This window comes from Neolamprologus brichardi, chromosome 5 (assembly GCF_056152115.1).
Source record: "Neolamprologus brichardi isolate AB-2024 chromosome 5, ASM5615211v1, whole genome shotgun sequence".
Taxonomy (NCBI): domain Eukaryota; kingdom Metazoa; phylum Chordata; class Actinopteri; order Cichliformes; family Cichlidae; genus Neolamprologus; species Neolamprologus brichardi.
In genome coordinates this window covers 27,178,271-27,197,168 of record NC_142108.1, presented here as the reverse complement: position 1 = coordinate 27,197,168, position 18,898 = coordinate 27,178,271, and the positions used below count along the sequence as shown (strand labels likewise).

The 18,898-nt window shown below is 37.0% G+C and overlaps 1 protein-coding gene across 1 annotated transcript in view; it reads right to left on the bottom strand.

The window, feature by feature from the left end:
* The window catches only part of LOC102793018 (metabotropic glutamate receptor 4-like), a 183,435-nt gene that overhangs the window by 46,730 nt on the left and 117,807 nt on the right, over positions 1-18,898 (bottom strand). The window lies entirely within an intron of this gene.

Here is an 18,898-nt window from a genome sequence, read left to right as displayed (position 1 = left end):
TATCTTGCAATTAATAATTGAAAGTTCTGCTCACCCATACTATTTGTTGATTCAGAGGATAGGTTTAAAATGTATGCAAAGTATATGACAGCATGAACATTGTCATGAATTTCCATATTTTAATAGTCAATAAAAAAAGTTTATCTAAATGTATTGAAATATACAGTTTCACTTTTACCTGAACACTGTTGCTACCAGGCAGAACGAACACTGAGATTACACGTTACTGTGCAAAAAATTGCAACATCTGAAAACCAAAAACAAACTCTGTCAGGTAAGGTAGCGTGAGAGTCTACCAGCACTTTACACACTTTTAAATAATTCCCACTGAAAATTAAATAACGCTCATTCATGGACAAAACAGGTTTTTGTGTACTGCTTGTTAACAATAAAGCTTACTGTGTGTGCTATTCTTCTTCAAACTTTTTTGTTCTAGACTTCACTTGGACAGGTATAAATGTTCTTAAGTCTGTTTAAGTTATGCTGAAAGCCTGGACCTCGAAATGAACAAGGTAATGTTTGTTCATTGTAATGCATACAAAGGACATTTATGCGACGGGACAGCTTTGCAGCTCTGATTTGTTTTCTGCCATGTTAGGTCCGGCCATGCTGGTTAGTATGACAGCACAAAACACTGGCACAAAAGGCTTTTTTTGAATGCTGTGTTTTTCCACCGCTGCAGGCATGTTGTGAAGGTTGTGGTTATGTTGGCCTATCCGGTCTCTGTAATAAAACGCTGAAATATTATAGGAAGTATGTTCTTTACCCATTAGACAAAGCAGAGTTAGAGAACCTACAAAAGGAAAAAAAAAATACACTTTGAGTCCTTGCAAAGGCAACAGAGAAAGAGGATGCTGACATGTGTTTTATGCCACTCAAGTGAGTTTTCCTGGGCTTCTCCAACAGGATTTCTTGGGTGGAATTTAGAGCGCCTCAGAGTGCCATGTTTGTCTGAACGATTGTTTCTGAGCTTCCTGCAGCTCTACAGACAGCAGGGACACTGCCAGAGGATTGCTTTGCACATACTTTACACTGTTTATCGTACACAGAAACACAATATTTAGAAGCCAGAAAGAGTGAGCGGGTCATAACTACTTAAACAACTGCAAAAGCAGTGTGTGTTATTTTTTAACTGTCACAAGTTGCTCTCCAAACTAGTAAAAATGAGAGTACTAGAATGCCGAATGAGTCTTATTTTTACTACACCTACATATATTTAATTACGGGCGATCGTGGCTCAAGAGTTGGGAGTTTGCCTTGTAAGCGGAAGGTTGCCGGTTCGAGCCCCGGCTTGGACAGTCTCGGTATTTGTGTCTTTGGGCAAGACACTTCACCCGTTGCCTACTGGTGGTGGTCAGAGGGCCCGGTGGCGCCAGTGTCCGGCAGCCTCGCCTCTGTCAGTGCGCCCCAGGGTGGCTGTGGCTGCAATGTAGCTTGCCATCACCAGTGTGTGAATGACTGGTTGTGTAAAGCGCTAAACAAATACAGGCCATTTACCATTTTTACCATTTACGTTAAAGTGTGTGCACTTTTTAAAAGTCTATAGCCTAGACTCCTGCCATTTGGTGGTCTTCTGCTCTAATGCCCAGCCTAATGAGGGGGCAGCTAAACCTGTCCCCATTTAGCTGTCTAAAAAAGTTTTGAAGTCTGAGACAGAGTCCCTGTGTTGGATGAAACTGTCTCCTCCTTCCTCACCTGTCAGTGAACCTCATTAAGTTTGAGAAGGTCAGACAAATCCTGGCTCAGTCCTCAGACATGCAAAGATTTAAAATGTTGTCAGCAAAAAACCTGCAGGGAATGGTATATAAAGAAGCTCCAAAAGGGATAACAGCATCAGCCAATGATCAGCACTGATATGCTGTCTTTTCCTAATTTAATTAATTTTTTTCTTTTACAGCACAACTTGGAGCACATATATGTACTTGTATTGGTACTTCTTAAATAAGTGTTCATAAAACTTTTGAGTATAAAAACAGAAATAAGGCAGCAGGATAACTCAATCCTGTAAAAACACAACCAAGCAGAGCTGTTTTTACTTGTGAGTCTCCCCTGTGCATCATCATTTTATACATCCCACATCAACGTGTAAGGGAAACAGAAAGGAAAGGAAAAGTCAATATTAAACACTTTAATTAGATATTGAGCCAAAGCATGCCACTAGCAGACCATCAGTGCATTTTGACATTGATTGTTCATTCTTCCACCATCTGGTGTTTTGATGATGGGGGTGAGGACGTTCTCTGGCACAAAGGTGTTGAAGATCTAGTGATTAGCAAGGGCACAGCATGTAAATCATCATCACACCATTTAGTTATCGCTCATAGCCTACGTATTCGATTCTAATCCTGGAAGAGATCACTCCTGTTGCAGCAGAAATATTGCTACTCACTCAGAACAACATTGCACTGTTTTTTTAATTACCCTTTCCACTAATGGTATCAGTGAATTCAAACCATGTCCCATTTTTTTCAGCTTGCCAACTGTCTCTATAGCGCATTTCTTTATTTTTAATTTTTTTTGCAAAATGTTGGTTTCACAGGTATTGCACATACCCTTTCGGGGAAATCCATTGGTCCAATAAAACACTACCCTGAAAACATTAAATTTCATACCTTTTGAATTTGTGCAAATATTTTGAATCAGTCAGACAGACTGACACATCTACAGCTTTTTTTTATTGCAGTGGTCCCTGGAAATATGCCATGCAGGGATATTTTTATGCATTTTTCATGCATTTAATGAAATGCCAAAAAACCCCTCACTTTATCCAAATGTTCTGTGAATTGATTTGTCACCAAAAGCAGTATGCTTAAAAGAGAGGATTATTTCTGTAACAACCTGTGCATCTGCGTCACCCACACTCTTATATTCACTACTTTTCTTTTGCAGTTATTCCTCCGTGTAGCTTTTTTCTTACTATCTATTTTTCCTCCGGCTAAGGAAAACAGCTATCCATGACCACAACACTTGAGCTATATAAATCACTAAACAAATCACAAAGACCAACAGCGATTCGGTGGAGGAAATATTCATTACGAGCATTCCATTTTTGATCCTAAAAGAGATGTTTAGCATGGATAAAAATAACACTTTAACTGTCTTAATGCTTCAGATCATCCTTTAGTTTGTGGTAGATATGCTGCAGGATGTGTGTGTCTTGGCTGCAGTCATGAGAGCATTTCATCACTTCAACCATTTATGTGTGATGACCCACTTGTCCATTTCACTCAAACAGGCTCCATTATTGGTCATTCTGGGCATTTACCAAAATGGATGGGTTTAGATTACTGACAAGCATTCAAGGCGAGCATCTCTTTGCAGTTTCTCACCTGCCACAGCAGAGGACCACCGCAGTGCTATCCTAACAATGTCTTCACTTAAATTAATGGAAACTAATAGTGACAAATAGCTGCTGTGGTGTCAGGCCAACCACAGCCACGCAGTCGGTCTCTGTCACAATAACTGAGCCACCGTTTCTTACTTTTCTCTTTCTGTTTTTATTTATAGTGAGATGCCTTCCAGTGAACACAGACATGCGCAACATGCTGTTAGTGAGATAAACACAAATCTTCAAAGAAAATGTCAACAAAAAGTCAAGATATCAACAACCACAGTCTTTGTTGCATTTGAACTATGTGAACACTGGATTCTATCATCATAAATCAGATTAAATCACAGCACCACAGAATGGACACTTCATGAACAAATAACCAAGAATTAGATTTGTACTGCAGGGAGAGGCTATTTCTTCTTATTCTTTTTTTTTTTTTTAAATGTAAAGAAGACATGCTAGGCTGTCAACAGTGAAGTGATTTATGGATTTTAATGGCATAAATTCATCAGAAGACAAGTCAGGCAGTCAAGCTGCAGCTTTCTTTTCCTAATAATCTAACATCATTTACTATAGTATATGTTCACTTAGATATCTTGACTTTCCACATCATGAACAAGTGCAGCATTTTTTCTTATTCATTTATTTAATTTTATTTTCGGTGCTTATTATCTGTGCTTTCTAACATTTGCAGGCTTAGCTGACCAGATCACAAAGAGAAGAATGCATAAAAATCCCAGCTGTAATAAATCGCTACAATCAAAGTCATTATACTAATGACATCATCAAATTTACATTTAAAGATCAGGCCATTATTATGACTCCTGTTGGCTTGCTTGTTAAATCTGACAAGTTGTTTCTTCCAAGCAATTCTCTTGTACTAGGTTCTTTTCTTTTTTCACATCACAAGGTGTCATGCTGATAGGGAAAGAAAACAAGGAAAACATCTTCATTGTTTTGTCAATATATAGTGTCAAACTAAGGGAAAACATGTTGAAGATATATGACAAGCTAATTAACACATAAAAATACAGATGGACAATAAGTGGAAATTAAAACTTAGTGAACACTATTATTAAACGTCGAACTCTTTTGGAGACAAATAATATTGAGAAACACTCGTCATTTCCAGTGACGCATGGTCACTGGTGTATTTTCAGTGTTTCTTCAAGTGTGATATGTGACCTATTATATTTATTCAGCTATTTTTTTATTCATTGTGTTGCATATTGTTAATATGACAACGATCATTTAATTGAATTTGCTTTTATTTCGTGAATTTGGTTTGATTTCCCAAAGTGACAGTAATAAATATTTTTTAGGACTCGCACTATGTCGCTGCAGTTCTGTTCAGCCCTACGGGGTGTTTACTGTCTTTCAGCTCACTGTTTTTTTTTTGTTTTGTTTTTTACATCCCACAGATTTAATGATTTGAGTGCCATCAGTTTTTTTTCTGTCTGCTAAGAGTTTGTATGTTAATGTTGATCCATCTGTGCTGAATGTGTAAACAGAAAACAGCTTGCTGCCAACTTTAGAAACTGACAAAATGTCAGAGTTGTGTTTTAAGATTGTTCCTCTAACTTGCGACTAAATATACAAACTGGACTTTCAAATTTACCGTCATGTTTGATTTGCACGCTGTACTGACTTTATTTATCTTACAGTGCTATAAAGACACAGATCTTGTAAGCTGTACACTCTTTAGAAACTGTTCAATCATGTAAAAATAACAATATATCTGAGTCTAATGTGTGGAGACCTTTTTTTGTAAAATCAGTTGGTTTAAGTTTCTGTTTAAGTTACTTAAGAAAATCATACGAATTCATAGGAAATATGATAACAAATTCACAGGAAGCTTTCAATTACACTAATTGGCCTTTCTGTCAATGATAAGTTAATGATAACGATAGTCAGGTAGGTAATTTGTTTCTTGTGATGACCACTTGCACAACATACTACATGCATACATCCCAAGCCAAGCCATTAACCATGTTACTTACTGTATGTAGTTTCAGATGTCTCAGATTTGTCATCACGACTACTTTGGATTGCTCAGGTATGCCGGTATAATCCAAAACCCAGGACTTTTTAAACACTTTTCCATTCCTTTTCACTTGAATTTTGTTTTGTTTCCTCAGGATACAACCATTTCTGGAAATTTCATCATTTTTCTTTGTCAGGTGAACAGTGACATACGGTGCTCTTAAGATTTTTTAGATTGTCTCAATATTTCAGTCTTGTATCTTTGATTTCAGTCTTGTATCTTTGATTTGAAGATTTCACAACAATAGCAGGTTTGGTTTTGTTATCCCTGCATGCAAGGGTGTAACAGGTAGACATTTTCTCTTTCTCTCAGCAAATATTATTACTGCTAGGAAAACTTGTTGACTTCCTAGAGTATGCACCTCAGATGGTGCATCTTCACCTGGTTGATCATCGACTGCAGCTCTGGCATAGCTGCAAGGATTAGTATCTAGCCCACGAATGATAATGTCATCAGAATGAGAAAATAGTTCCAACTCATCAATCCTTTAACCTCTAACTGTGGCCTTCAGGTCATGAACTTTTCAGTACCATTAAGCCCATGAGGTTAAGAATAACAACATTGTTTATAGTATAATTTAGTACAGTGATCTTGACTTTTTGGAGAGAAAAAAACTGAAAGACAAAAATGTGTTAAATCACCATCCTGCAACCATTTGTGGAATTTCTGTATTTCCCATTTAAATCTAAGAGGTTCTGGCTCTTTTGGATTCTGACTGTAAAGAGTTAACTTGAAATTGTGTGTATGTGCACAGCAACAGATTTGCCATTTTCACCAATTTACTGTACCTACCTACCTAACTACTGTATTATCACAAACAGATTACAAGTAATTGCTAGCATGCCCTAATTCAACTACAAACTGATAGCAGACTGATCCCGTCTTATTCCCATTTTTTTGCCATCTTAATGCACCCAAGATCACTTTGAAGACAGCGACTGACTGCGAGTGGTCACAAGCCTGTTCTTGATTTTCAGTGAACCATTTCAAGTCAATGAGATTACAAGTGCTTTGCACATCCTCACAATCATTTTAGTAACATCACCAACCATTGCTTTCCTAGTGTGATTGTAGCATAGTATATGCCCGTAAAGATTTTCATTTTTTTTTTTAAATTGTCAATCATCAAGATCTGATGTTATTTAAGTATCCCCTTCAGTTTTTGAGTAGTATGTTTTGATGCTCAAAATGAGCAACTGCACATATGAATGAATGTCTGAGATGGACTGCTCATTTATATAAACTGAGCCCTGATTGCAGACATTTACAAAAATTCTACATTTAACTCTGAAATGTATTTATTGTTATATGCATGAGAAAATAAGGGAAAAATACAGATTTAACTTGCAGCATGATGACTCTTCTATTTAATGTATGCCATTTTTTCTTAAAATAAAAAGACTACTGAGATGCAGACTCAACAAAGGACAAAATGTCACAATATTATCCTGCCTTTATTCTGCAGAAAACTGCACGGCTTTGTATTGTAATATTGTCGGCAGTGAACAACCACTGAAAAATCGAGGATTAATTTTTAAGGATAGACCTACATGAGCTGACAAAGGCTTTCTACTTTTACATTAGCAACAGCCCATTTGCATGTCATGGCTTTCATGTATTAATCTGAGGTAAAACATACTGTAATTCCCTGCTTAAGTCACTACTTGTACAAACTGTGGTGAGCTTGATAACCTTGCAGCAGTCCTATATAAAAAAAAACAACAACTGCTTTTTAATTCCACTACAAACTCTCTCTTCTTGCTCTCTTCTCAAATTTGAATGCATTATGTAAAGAACTCTTTGTCAGTGAAGTTAGTTCCCAAAAATAAATCAGGTAGGACACAGACGTCCTCACAGTAAACATAGATAGCACTGAATCCCAAATAGTCATCAGACATTGCTGGATTAACGAGGAATAGAGAAAGTAATCTCACAGAGGTCAGCCCTGAATGGATTCATATTGTATGTAGACTTATGATATAACAGTTGCAGAAAAATACATTTAAAAAGACAAATGTGAACTTTTCACAATAATAATGTTCTCAAGAGCTGCACTGTGGTTTTACAAATGAAATGTGAAAAGCAGAAAAGTCAGAAAAGTTCAAGGAAGAGGGAACTGACAAAATATTCAAAGAAGAAAACCAGATCCTGAGAAACACAGTTTGATGCTAGAAAATAACTCTGCTTGTGATGACTGACTGAAAGGCAATTCTGCTGCATTTGCTGTTGGCATAGTTTGCATGAGGAGGTTGTTTTCATAGATATGTGAGGAGATTTGAAATAATTTCTCTACAAATTATTCTCTTTTCTTGCCAAGTGCACTTAAACTGCTGTGTGTGACTAATGTGCCTGAAGAAAAAGAATATATATACACACACACACATATATATATATATACACATATATATACATATACTTTTTTCGTGTGTGTGTGCGTGCGTGCGTGCGCGATTGTGGCTCAAGAGTTGGGAGGTCGCCTTGTAATTGGAAGGTTGCCGGTTCGAGCCCCAGCTTGGACAGTCTCGGTCGTTGTGTCCTTGAGCAAGACACTTCACCCGTTGCCGCCTGGTGGTGGTCAGAGGGCCTGGTGTGTATGGGGTTATTTTTGTGCCACTATTCTGAGCACAAGTAAAAAAAAAAATTGCAGGCGCAAGTGTTGCATTTTGAGGAGAAATTTATTTTGAGCGAAGAAAAGCTGAATTTGAGTGAACAGAATTCATTGCTGCGTGCAGAAAATGTATTTCAGTGTTTGCTATTATTCACACACAAGCACAATAGCAGCCCCTCTCGCTCAGTTTTTGCATTTGCGCTTGCTCGCAATGTGTTGCTTGTGCTCTCAACATTTCTGCCCGTGCGCTCTTAACTCTTTTTCTACACCGTTATATTTGTGCCAAAAAACCAGCCAATCACAGACTTGGATGCAAAAAAAATCTGATTGGCTGTTTTGGTCTCCAATCAGCTCCCAGAATCCATTTCGTCCAAAACTCAAACGAGGCAGTGGCGGAGAAACACGGTGTGGCGGAGTTTGAAATATTACTCTTTCTGGGTCACAAAATAAACTTTTAAGATATTTTCATGCCAGAATGGTGCTGTGTAAACTTCAAATATCTGCTCGATTTATCAAGACATCACATATTTGCATAAGTGCTCTAACGTTTTCGGAGATGCCTGTTACCCACCAGCTGACCGCATAGCTGGACTGGCCATTGGGCATAACGGACATTTGCCCGGTGGGCCGATGGTGATTTTTCATGTTTATGTTTGTTTGTTTTTGTAACGGTATAAACAATGAAAGGTGGTGGATTAGCCAATTGGTCATGATCAACTCTCGGCTGGAACAATTACAATACATCCGTGTTGAGGGGAAAAGGAACGCGATTCGTCCCGAACTTCAGCAACGATGAAAAAAAGACACAAAGCTGAAGTTATTCTGTCTTTGCTGCACAGCTGCCTCTTCTCCCCTCATTCTCCCTCCCTCCCTCTCCTGTTGCTACTTCAATCATGAAACTGATCAATGATCAGCTGATCTCTCGTTTGTTTATGGCCCACTTTACGCCAGAAAGAGGAAACCAGCGGATGCGCTAAACAACAGCAGCTTGATCAGCTGTTTTTTAATATTACTTTCTAGTATCAGCTGATGTTTGCTAGAGCCACAGCTGTAAATGCTGCTCATGATATCGGTTTTGATATGTGGTGAGAGGAAAACATTAAGGTCATACAAATCATACATACATACCAACAAGACAGTGTACGTCACTGTCACAACAGTGTTTGTTTTAGTTCAAAGGCTTTATGGTTTTCCTATAATACCTGGTGGTGTAGTCGGTGATTTTTTTGTCAGTTGAGCCTTATATATTATGTTTAACCCGAGTGCCCACCCGGTCAGCTGGTGGGTAACAGGCATCTCTGAAAACATTAGAGCAGTTATGCAAATATGTGATGTCTTGATAAATCGAGCAGATATTTGAAGTTTACACAGCACCATTCTGGCATGAAAATATCTTAAAAGTTTATTTTGTGACCCAGAAAGAGTAATGTTTCAAACTCCACCACAACGTGTTTCTCCGCCACTGCCTCGTTTGAGTTTTGAACTAAATGGATTCTGGGATATTGCATTTCGTCATTTCGAGCTGATTGGAGACCAAAACAGCCAATCAGATTTTCTTTGCATCCAAGTCTGTGATTGGCTGGTTTTGTGGCACAAATATAACGGTGTAGAGAAAGAGTTGAGCGCGCACGGGCAGAAATGTTGAGAGCGCAAGCAACACATTGCGAGCAAGCGCAAATGCAAAAACTGAGCGAGGGGGGCTGCTATTGTGCGTGTGTGTGAATAATAGCAAACACTGAAATACATTTTCTGCACGCAGCAATGAATTCTGTTCACTCAAATTCAGTTGTTCTTCGCTCAAAATAAATTTCTCCTCAAAATGCAACACTTGCACCTGCAATTTTTTTTTACGTGCGCTCAGAATAGTGGCACAAAAATAACGCCATACTGATGGCGCCAGTGTCCGGCAGCCTCGCCTCTGTCAGTGCGCCCCAGGGTGGCTGTGGCTACAATGTAGCTTGCCATCACCAGTGTGTGAATGTGTGTGTGAATGGGTGGATGACTGGATATGTAAAGCGCTTTGGGGTCCTTAGGGACTAGTAAAAGCACTATATAAATACAGGCCATTTACCATATATATATATATATATATATATATATATATATATATATATATATATATATATGGCCCACTGATGGGATTTGTTTTTCCAAAATGAATTTCCAAAACATTTTTTTCCTACAACTGTGCCTGGTTGTATACTATAATCTTTTATGATGGGCCCATGCTCAGTTCCTGTTCAATTAAACCAACAAAATACAATACTATTCGGTCTGAAAACACAATTTGTTGTTTTTCTGCTCTACTGAATTCCCAAATTGTACATCCATCCCCTGTTATTTGTTCACCACACATGTCTTTCTGTGTGTTTAGTCTGAGGAGTCACTCAAGGAAGTAATTAATGTGTGGAAAACACAATCTTGATTTCTTTTTTAAAGTTTAGATGCTTTTGACTTTAAAACGCTACTTCATTTTTATGCTTGAAAAGCATATCAAGCAAGTCTCAGACTTCAGTTTGAAATATTGTGTTAAAACAATTTAGAGCAAATACACCGTACCAGTCAAATACCAGTCTTGCACAAACAGAAATAACCACTTCCATTACAGTCAATGATGTGCAACATATACTGTAAAATGATATGCTGAAAGAGCAACATTTGATGGACAATGAAAGTAAAAATACTTGAGGAATAATTCAGAAACTGCAAGAGTCTGTATCTTTGAATTGAGCTACTGAGCTGTCTTTTATTTGGCTCTCTTCCTCCCCGAGTCTGGTTCTGCTGGAGATTTCTTCCTATTAAAAGGGAGTTTTTCATTCCCACTGTTGCCAAAATGCTTGCTCATAGGGGGTCATATGATTGTTGGTGTTTTCCCTGTTTTCTTTGTGTCATTGTAGGGTGTTTACCTTACAATATAAAGCATCTTGAGGCAAATGTTGTTGTAATTTGGCAGTACAGTGGAACCCCGGCTTACGAAGACCCCATTTAACGAAAAATTCAAGTTACAAAGGCACTTAACGGCAATATTTCTGCCCGTGGTACAGCAAAATGCCCGCTTAACGAAATAGATAAAATAGAAAATAAAAAAAAATTAATTAAATCCCATGATGTTATGTACATTTACATGTACGTATGTATGCATGCATACGTATGCTTTCTTCAACCTCAGCCACCTCTTCCTCCACCAAGAACTTCATCTTCAGCCAGCATGGCCTGACTCAAAAGGTGATGGAAAAAGGTGCTTCGACTTACGAAAATTTTGACTTACGAAAGACCCTCTGGAACGAATTAATTTCGTAAGTTGGGGTTTCACTGTATTTAAATAAAATTTAATTGAATTATATGTATTAGTAGGGTTACGCTAACCCATGCCACAAGGCAACCTCTGGTCTAGACTTTCACCAAAGGTGAAGCTAGTGATTAGTTTTCTAGGAAGATCCAGGTAAAGCAAAAACATTTTTTTGAAAAAGGTGGAAATTTTACTAGTTTCAACTTTTTAAACTCTCACAATCTGATAATCAGCAACTACACTAAACACTGACATGCAACACACAGAAATGAACATGGTACAAGTGGAAAAACAGTTTTTAGTTTTATGGGCTTTATTTTTATACCACATATATCACACTATATAAAGTTGCAATCATCAGTGTTTATATTATGATATGTAAAGTGAAAAATATATTTTCAAATGCAAAACCAAGTGGTCTAGTTTGCAAGTGTATATCATTTTAGCATCTTAAGCTCATTATTCTGGATTTACTTCCAAGGAGATGGCTTCCATTGTTTTCTTAGTCTCATTTCACATTATTATTATTACTAAAAATGACTCTTGTAGGCACTTTAAAGACGAATTGTTATAAAAATGTTATTACTTCCAATCTCATACTTTTATTCTTAGACGCCAAAAGAAGTCTTTTATCATTTAAACATCAACATAGTCCTTTTATTTATGTTATACTTGTCCTTAGCATATGCTCTGTCTCAAACAAGCTCATTTAACTCCTCTTAATTTAAGTCTACCCTTTAAATCAGCTTTCTTAGGATTGGCTGCCCTCCTAAACATAAAGATTGAAAGCATGAGGCTGACTGTGCTCACAGTCAGGGCCCGGTGCTTGAGATCTCTAAACCTGAGCTTTCTGCTCACAGAGATTACCTGTCCATATCATTGACTGTAGAGTCAATGGTCCATATGCTGTATTTATGCTAATTATTTAAAATTTTGGCTATGTTTAATTTAAGGATCCACCATTGTAAAATTATGCCTAAAAGTGAGAAAAGGCATAATTGGTGTCCTTTAAAGCTAGTACACTGCTTATCTTTACAGGAAAAGTAAATACACATTTTAAGTATCAAACTTTTAATTTGGTGCCTTTTTAAAAACTAATTGCTGCTTTTATATATTTCAGTGGTTTCTTTAGAAATTCTCAGTTTTAGTGAATTGCAGCTGTAGACAGACAGAAAAAAAACATTTCCTGAAATAAGTAATTTGCTGAAGCACAAAGGATGGGTGACAGCCAGCATCAGGCCTTTTGACATGTAAGTGTGAAAATTGTTGAGGGCTAACAGAATAGCTGATGCTTTCAGTTTTGCACTTTATCACTCATCAATGGTTTCTGGGTTTCTCCCATTTAAAAAAAAAGAAACAGAAACAAAAAACCTAAAAATGTCTTCCTGAAAAACAGCGTGAGTACAGTTAGTCAACACATTTTAAAGCAATCTATTTTAGCACATATATGTTTAATTTCAGATATCAAATATATCCTGAAAAGATTTTCAATTTCTTTCTTAATCCAGACATTTTGGCAAATATGTCCAGTTACAAGTGCATCAGAGAGAAAAAATAATTTCTTTCACCTCTGCCATTCTCACAAACAAAAAAAAAAGAAAGAAAAAGATTTTAAAAAGTGTTCCTATTGTGTTTTCAGCAGTTCTGGCAGACAAATTATAGAAGAAGCAAGTCTACAGAGATTACTGATTAAGTTAGTGGTGAGCCAAAATGAGCTAAAGTCTAAACCTGTCTATTTGAAAAGTTGACCTTTAGTTGGTATTGCCTCCATCAAGCTATTCACCATAATGCTTTTCAACATTAGAACACAGTGCCACAATGAATCATCCTTCAATGTTTGAGCAACACTGGATGGAGGTGGTGTCTGCCATATTACATTTAAGTTAAAAAAATAAAAATAATTATAGAGCTCTGCAATTCAGGCCAGTGAGTCTTCACCTCTGATATATCATCACAGATATCCCATCAACAGATGATTGACACAGGCTTTTCACTAAGATCCCGCTTTCAATTGCAAGAAAAAAGAAGAAATGACAAGGCTGCATAATAGCCTGTATTTTATTTTTCACTTCTCTTCAAAAGTAAGGGCAGTGGTTTTAATAAAAACAATTGACTTCTGTCTGACCTCTTTCCTTTGAGTACAGTCCAGGAACGCCTTAGGCTGGGCTGAATCCACACCGTGCCATATGAAAAGGAGGCCTTTAGAATGTAGCCTACCTAATTGACTTTGTAATAGTGTCATAGTTCACAGTTTTCAAGCATGCTTTGGCTACAATGACCCCTGAAAAATGACAAAAGGGCCTCCCAGTGCAACTCAAATTTATCACTAGCAACAAAACGCTGACAATCTAAAACTGAATAGCAATGTAATTATTTACAATTGGTCATTTTGAGTAATTAGTTTAACATGTCTCATTTCCTCTCCACTAAATCTGTTTTGCTTAATGTTCTTTCATTTGGATATTTGACCTACTGGGAAAGATTAGAAGACATTAAAAGGCTATTTTAATACTCTACTCTTTCAAATGTCAATAAATAACGTATTTTTGAGAATGCATATTGATGTATTTTGTGTAAAATCACACCACAGATTTTACTCAGATTTACTCAGATCAACAAAGTCTGTATCAGAGATATGGATAGGTTTAAAAAACAAAACTAATTCATTAAAAAAAAAAGAATGGTTATAGTCATTCCAATTACTGTATATAAAATCTCCAGGAATTTTAGAGAGACTCAAAAGAACTGTATGTAGAATCATATGATTTTAGCATATTAGGTGTCACCACCAAGAACGTGATGTTATATTGGCCCGAGTTTTAGCAGGCATCTATTTTAAGCAAAATCATTCTGATTTATGGATATCATTTTGCCTGTCCTAGTTAGTGACTAGTGGGACGACACAGCAGAGCATTAGCATGAAGTGAAGAGAAAACAAGTTTTCAAATGAATACTTTTGAACATCAGATTTGTAAGGCCACACTGCAGAGAGTTCAATTTCAATATATAGTGCCAAATCACAACAGTTACCTCAAGGCTCCACAGAAAGCCAAAAGATTAATAAACATATTCTATGTTAACTAATCATAAATTAATGATAACAATTAATTAATTTTTACATAAGCACATAACATTTATTTTTTTGCGGTTAAAAAAATGCACTCACTTTTTTTCTTTCATTCAAACTGAAACAGACAACTGGAATATTCCTCTTGTTTCTGTCTGGATACCCTGGGCCTCTTACAGAGATTTTGTTTTTCACACCTTTGACCTGCACTGTGCAAAAAGAACTCCTGCTTACCTTCAAAAGGTGCTAATTAAAGGGGGTGAGGGGGGGATACAGGCACCATATGGAGGAGGGTGCCTAACAGGAGGCTACTACTGTTTTAGAATTTTCACTTAACTGCTCTTTCTCTATGTTTCTATGGAGAGGAGGTCATCTGACTGACAATGATTCGTTAACAGGTCTTCACAGCCCAGTGCTACTTTATAAATCAGCTGTATTGGATGACACATGACTCACTCACAAATCTGGCTACGCTGGTTTGTCTTGTAAAATTGTGAATTACTTCACAGGAGAAAAGAGCAATTTGATGTTTCACTGAGAATTCAGAAACTATTTGTATACTTTTATGCTTAATATTTTATTGGTGCTATTGTAAGAGGTACTGTGAGTGTGAAGGAAGCTGCAATACTATGGGAAGCCTCTTATGAGAGAAATGCTAAGCCGCCAGAAATGATATACAGCTGCTCCAGAGTATTTTTGCAACATAATTGACGTGCCACAAGCATAATTTCCCATCATTAGAGGAACCTGTTGCCTGGGAGCATAGGGGCTTTCGAGGAGGAAAATCCAAGCCCTTAAGCTGCCAGGCCTGAAAGATAACAGGGCTGCAGCATCACAAATGCAGAGATTTGGGGGAATATGTGGACAACAAACAAACACATTTTGCAATTCATTATACTGGGTGGTAGAAATTGTATCAACCATTCTGTCACATATAATGAATGCAGACCTGGAGGAACACTGTCATATAAAATCTGCAAAGCAGTGAAAAATAAGTGCAACCTCAAGACTGATTTGTGGAGCAAAGTGTTTTCGAAATGGCCTAATAATAAGACCGGTCCCTCTTTTCAAAAACTCTTCAATCCCAACTCCCATCAGCTTTTTGCTCTTCAAACTAGCTCCAAAACTGCTGGAGGAGATGAATAACCTCTGTTCATTTGCCATGATCACCTCCTTATTAATTAAACACTGACAGAATAAAGCAATGGGATCAAATGTTTTCATCTTCTAATTGACTGATTGATTTGCCTGCTTTTTATCACCCCATGAGAAGTTTTTTATGATGTAATGCCAAGACTGTTTCAGTTGATTTATAGAATGCTGCTTCAGCGGGTGCGCTGATGTGGGAAGGTGATATAAACATCATTTGTGAATTCATGTAGTACAGTCCTGTCTGCTGAGGAAACTGACAAAAAATATGAAAAAAAATGGGCAAGTGTTTTGTTTTGCTAATTTGATGTTGCTGTGGAGTCCCTATAGAAAAGGCATAAATGTGGGCTGTAAAAAAAAACTCGCACATTTTCAATATGTTTATAAATATCAACAATCTGAAGCTGCAAAAGACTGACTGCCCAGTGTGGGAGTTGTTTACAAGATTTTGTTGTTATTGTTGCTGGATCATGGAAGCATTGAGAGCTTTCAGCCTGGAGGATGAGCTATTGTTGAGGATTTTTCCATCCTTCTGAGAGCTATATATCTACTTCTGCCTTTGGGATAATCGTTGTTCATGAAATGAATTTTGCTAAGAATACTTTTTATTAAAGAGTTGTTTGTCATTTTTGGTTAGGACTCTGAGGAAGTTTCTGACAGAGGTTTATGATGTGAAGCAATAAACAGCTTAGTTTCTCTCCCTGGAGGCAAAAAGTATAAACATAAATTCTCTCAAACAAGTCTGTTGGTTTACATTATTGTTAAAGACTGTGGGATTTTCACATTAAAGGATGCTATTATAAACATTTTACACTCATATTTAATAAGTGTTTATTTTGATATGTTTGCTTGTTAAGTTCACAGCTGTTCAACAATGTTATTACAAGGTACCAGGTTAAGTGTTCATGAAATCGTGGAAATTGGTGTCCCCAAGTGATCAAGTGGGACTAATGAATGAAAACATACACCCTTTGCTACAACTGAAAGTGTGATTAAATCTCTGCAGGACGTCTTTTGAAAGTTGGACAGAAATGATCAATCAGATAAATATGGAATTAAACTTTAAAATACAACTAAAATAACAGAATAGTACACAGAGAGATTTTTAGAAGCTAGCAATGTTCTGCTCGGAGGGATTCTGTCTGGGAAGGTTGATTTAAATCTGCAGTTAACTGTTTCATTTTTTTTATTGCCCAAAATAATCTGACCCTTCTTTGCACTCCTTAAAATTATTCCATTGTAGCAAAAACAACTCAATTGTTGGAAGATCTTCTATAGTGAAATCCTCTAGATGCTGATCAGGACGTTCTGTGAAAACCTGATCCTTCTTTATCCTCGTCTATTGAAATGTTTTAGGATTTACAGTAACAATGTGTGGATACTAGGGAAAGCTGTTAAATGTGCCAGCAAGGAACTGAGCAGAATAGTAGACGTCAATTTTACCACAGAATACCCACAAACGCATGTTGGCAACTCCTTTACCCCAACGAGAAGAGCACTTTAAAGTGATTGTGCCAGCAACAAAAGGGCACCTTTTACATTAAGAGTTTAACGTAGACAGTCTCTGAGAATTTTCTGGGTTATCCTGGATTACCAGCTCTGTGAGGGACGCTATTCAGGTCGCCAGTGATTACACTCAGACAGCCAGACTATTTTGATTTGTAGCCATGCTTGCAATGTTGTCTTAGGGATTGTAGGATGATCTAAAGGGTCAGTCAGTCAATCTAAAACTTGACACTTGTACTGACATATAATATGATATGTGGAGATCTATAGCTAGTATTTTTTTCTCTGCTGTCAGATAATGAATCCTAATCAGTAGCTTTGTCATTCACTGGTTTTGTACTCAACTTTGAAGCTTTTTAAAGGAAAGAGGTCCAACATATGAACTTGAAACAGTGGATGAGGCTCAGCAGTGAATCTCAACCCTAATGGACAGTGTTGGACATCATTGCACCCACATCCCAAACAAACTAACTTTATTAAAAACAACAAACAGACAAACACTATTCAGAATTGCTATGTGATTTTAAAATGGGAAACTATGGCGATTGACACACAGTCTCAAGTGGCACCAAGAGGAACTGCAGTTTTTGCACAGTGGCTCATGATTTTTCTCCTGGCCACCAAATTTATACTGGATACTGAATACTAAAAGAAATTGTTTTGCTTTTTTTTTCTGAGCAGATCAGAGGTCAGATAAACACAAAGCAGTATTTTTTTCCTCACAGCTCAGATGTGTAAAATTAATAGCCAAATGTTCAGCACTGGAAATAAGTATTACTCCTAAAATCCAATTTTAGGGCTGTTTTCAACTGAAGAACATCTTGGTCAGCTGAAATAATCCCCCCTCTCTAACCAAATTGATTGCAGTTCACCCCACCTTCCTTTCTATTGCTGTTTTTTGTTGTTGTTATTGTTGTTGTTGTTGTTTTGTTTGTTTGTTTTAGATCAGCAATTAAAAAAAGAGTATTTGCAGCACATGGAGATACTTTTATCCTGGTTCTCTTGAGCTGAAATAATATGAAACTTGGAGTGGATCAGCAGCTGACCTGCTCATTTGTTTCCAAATTTAACAAAATAGACACAGCTGGTCACCTTTGCATACGAATTATGAAGGCATAAAACCCATCAGTAATCTTACTGAAAGAGAGATGGTGGTACTATTTGCTCTGTGTGCAAGTAACTTGGCTTAATAATGTACAACTCACTGTGCTTATCTGTGTCTTTCATGTGGATGAGTCAGCATGGCAGAGTATGATATTCTACTAAAATAAACAAAGACAGAACTTGTTTACATTCCTTGGATGTCCTCGTTAAGTGTCAGCTTGTCCTCCAACGAACAATTACAGAGCATTTCTTAGTTATTCATGATTAAAGGACAGCCTCAAAGTCATTTTACTTTTCAATTGTTTTTGATAAACAGCTGCTGTACACACAGATCTTAAGAGAGAACATTAAAACAAAGAGGTCTGTGTTGTCGCTCAAACAGAAATAAATAAATAAATAAATAAACAAACAAATAAATCCCCAAACAGGATTTTAGGATTCAGTGTTTTGTGTGCAGAAAGGAAAAATATTTCACGCACACTGTGATGTTGTTAAGTGCTCAGCTGCACCAAACCAATTTTGCATCAAAGTAGTAAGATGAAAAGAATTCAAAGCGACAGTGATATAATTTTCACTGAAATCTCATGCTGCAACCTTTTCTCTGCATTCCTGATTCTGCGCAATTCAGAAATGTTTTCTTCTGACAAAATGTCAATACATATGTTTAATATAAATTGTGTTATACGCAAATGAACGCAGCAGTCTTTATCCTTTATAAAGCCCGACCTTTAGTTCATTATAATTAATCATCTGAAAAGTGTTTGTACTAGTTTTGTGCTGACATCCTTTTTATTATTAAT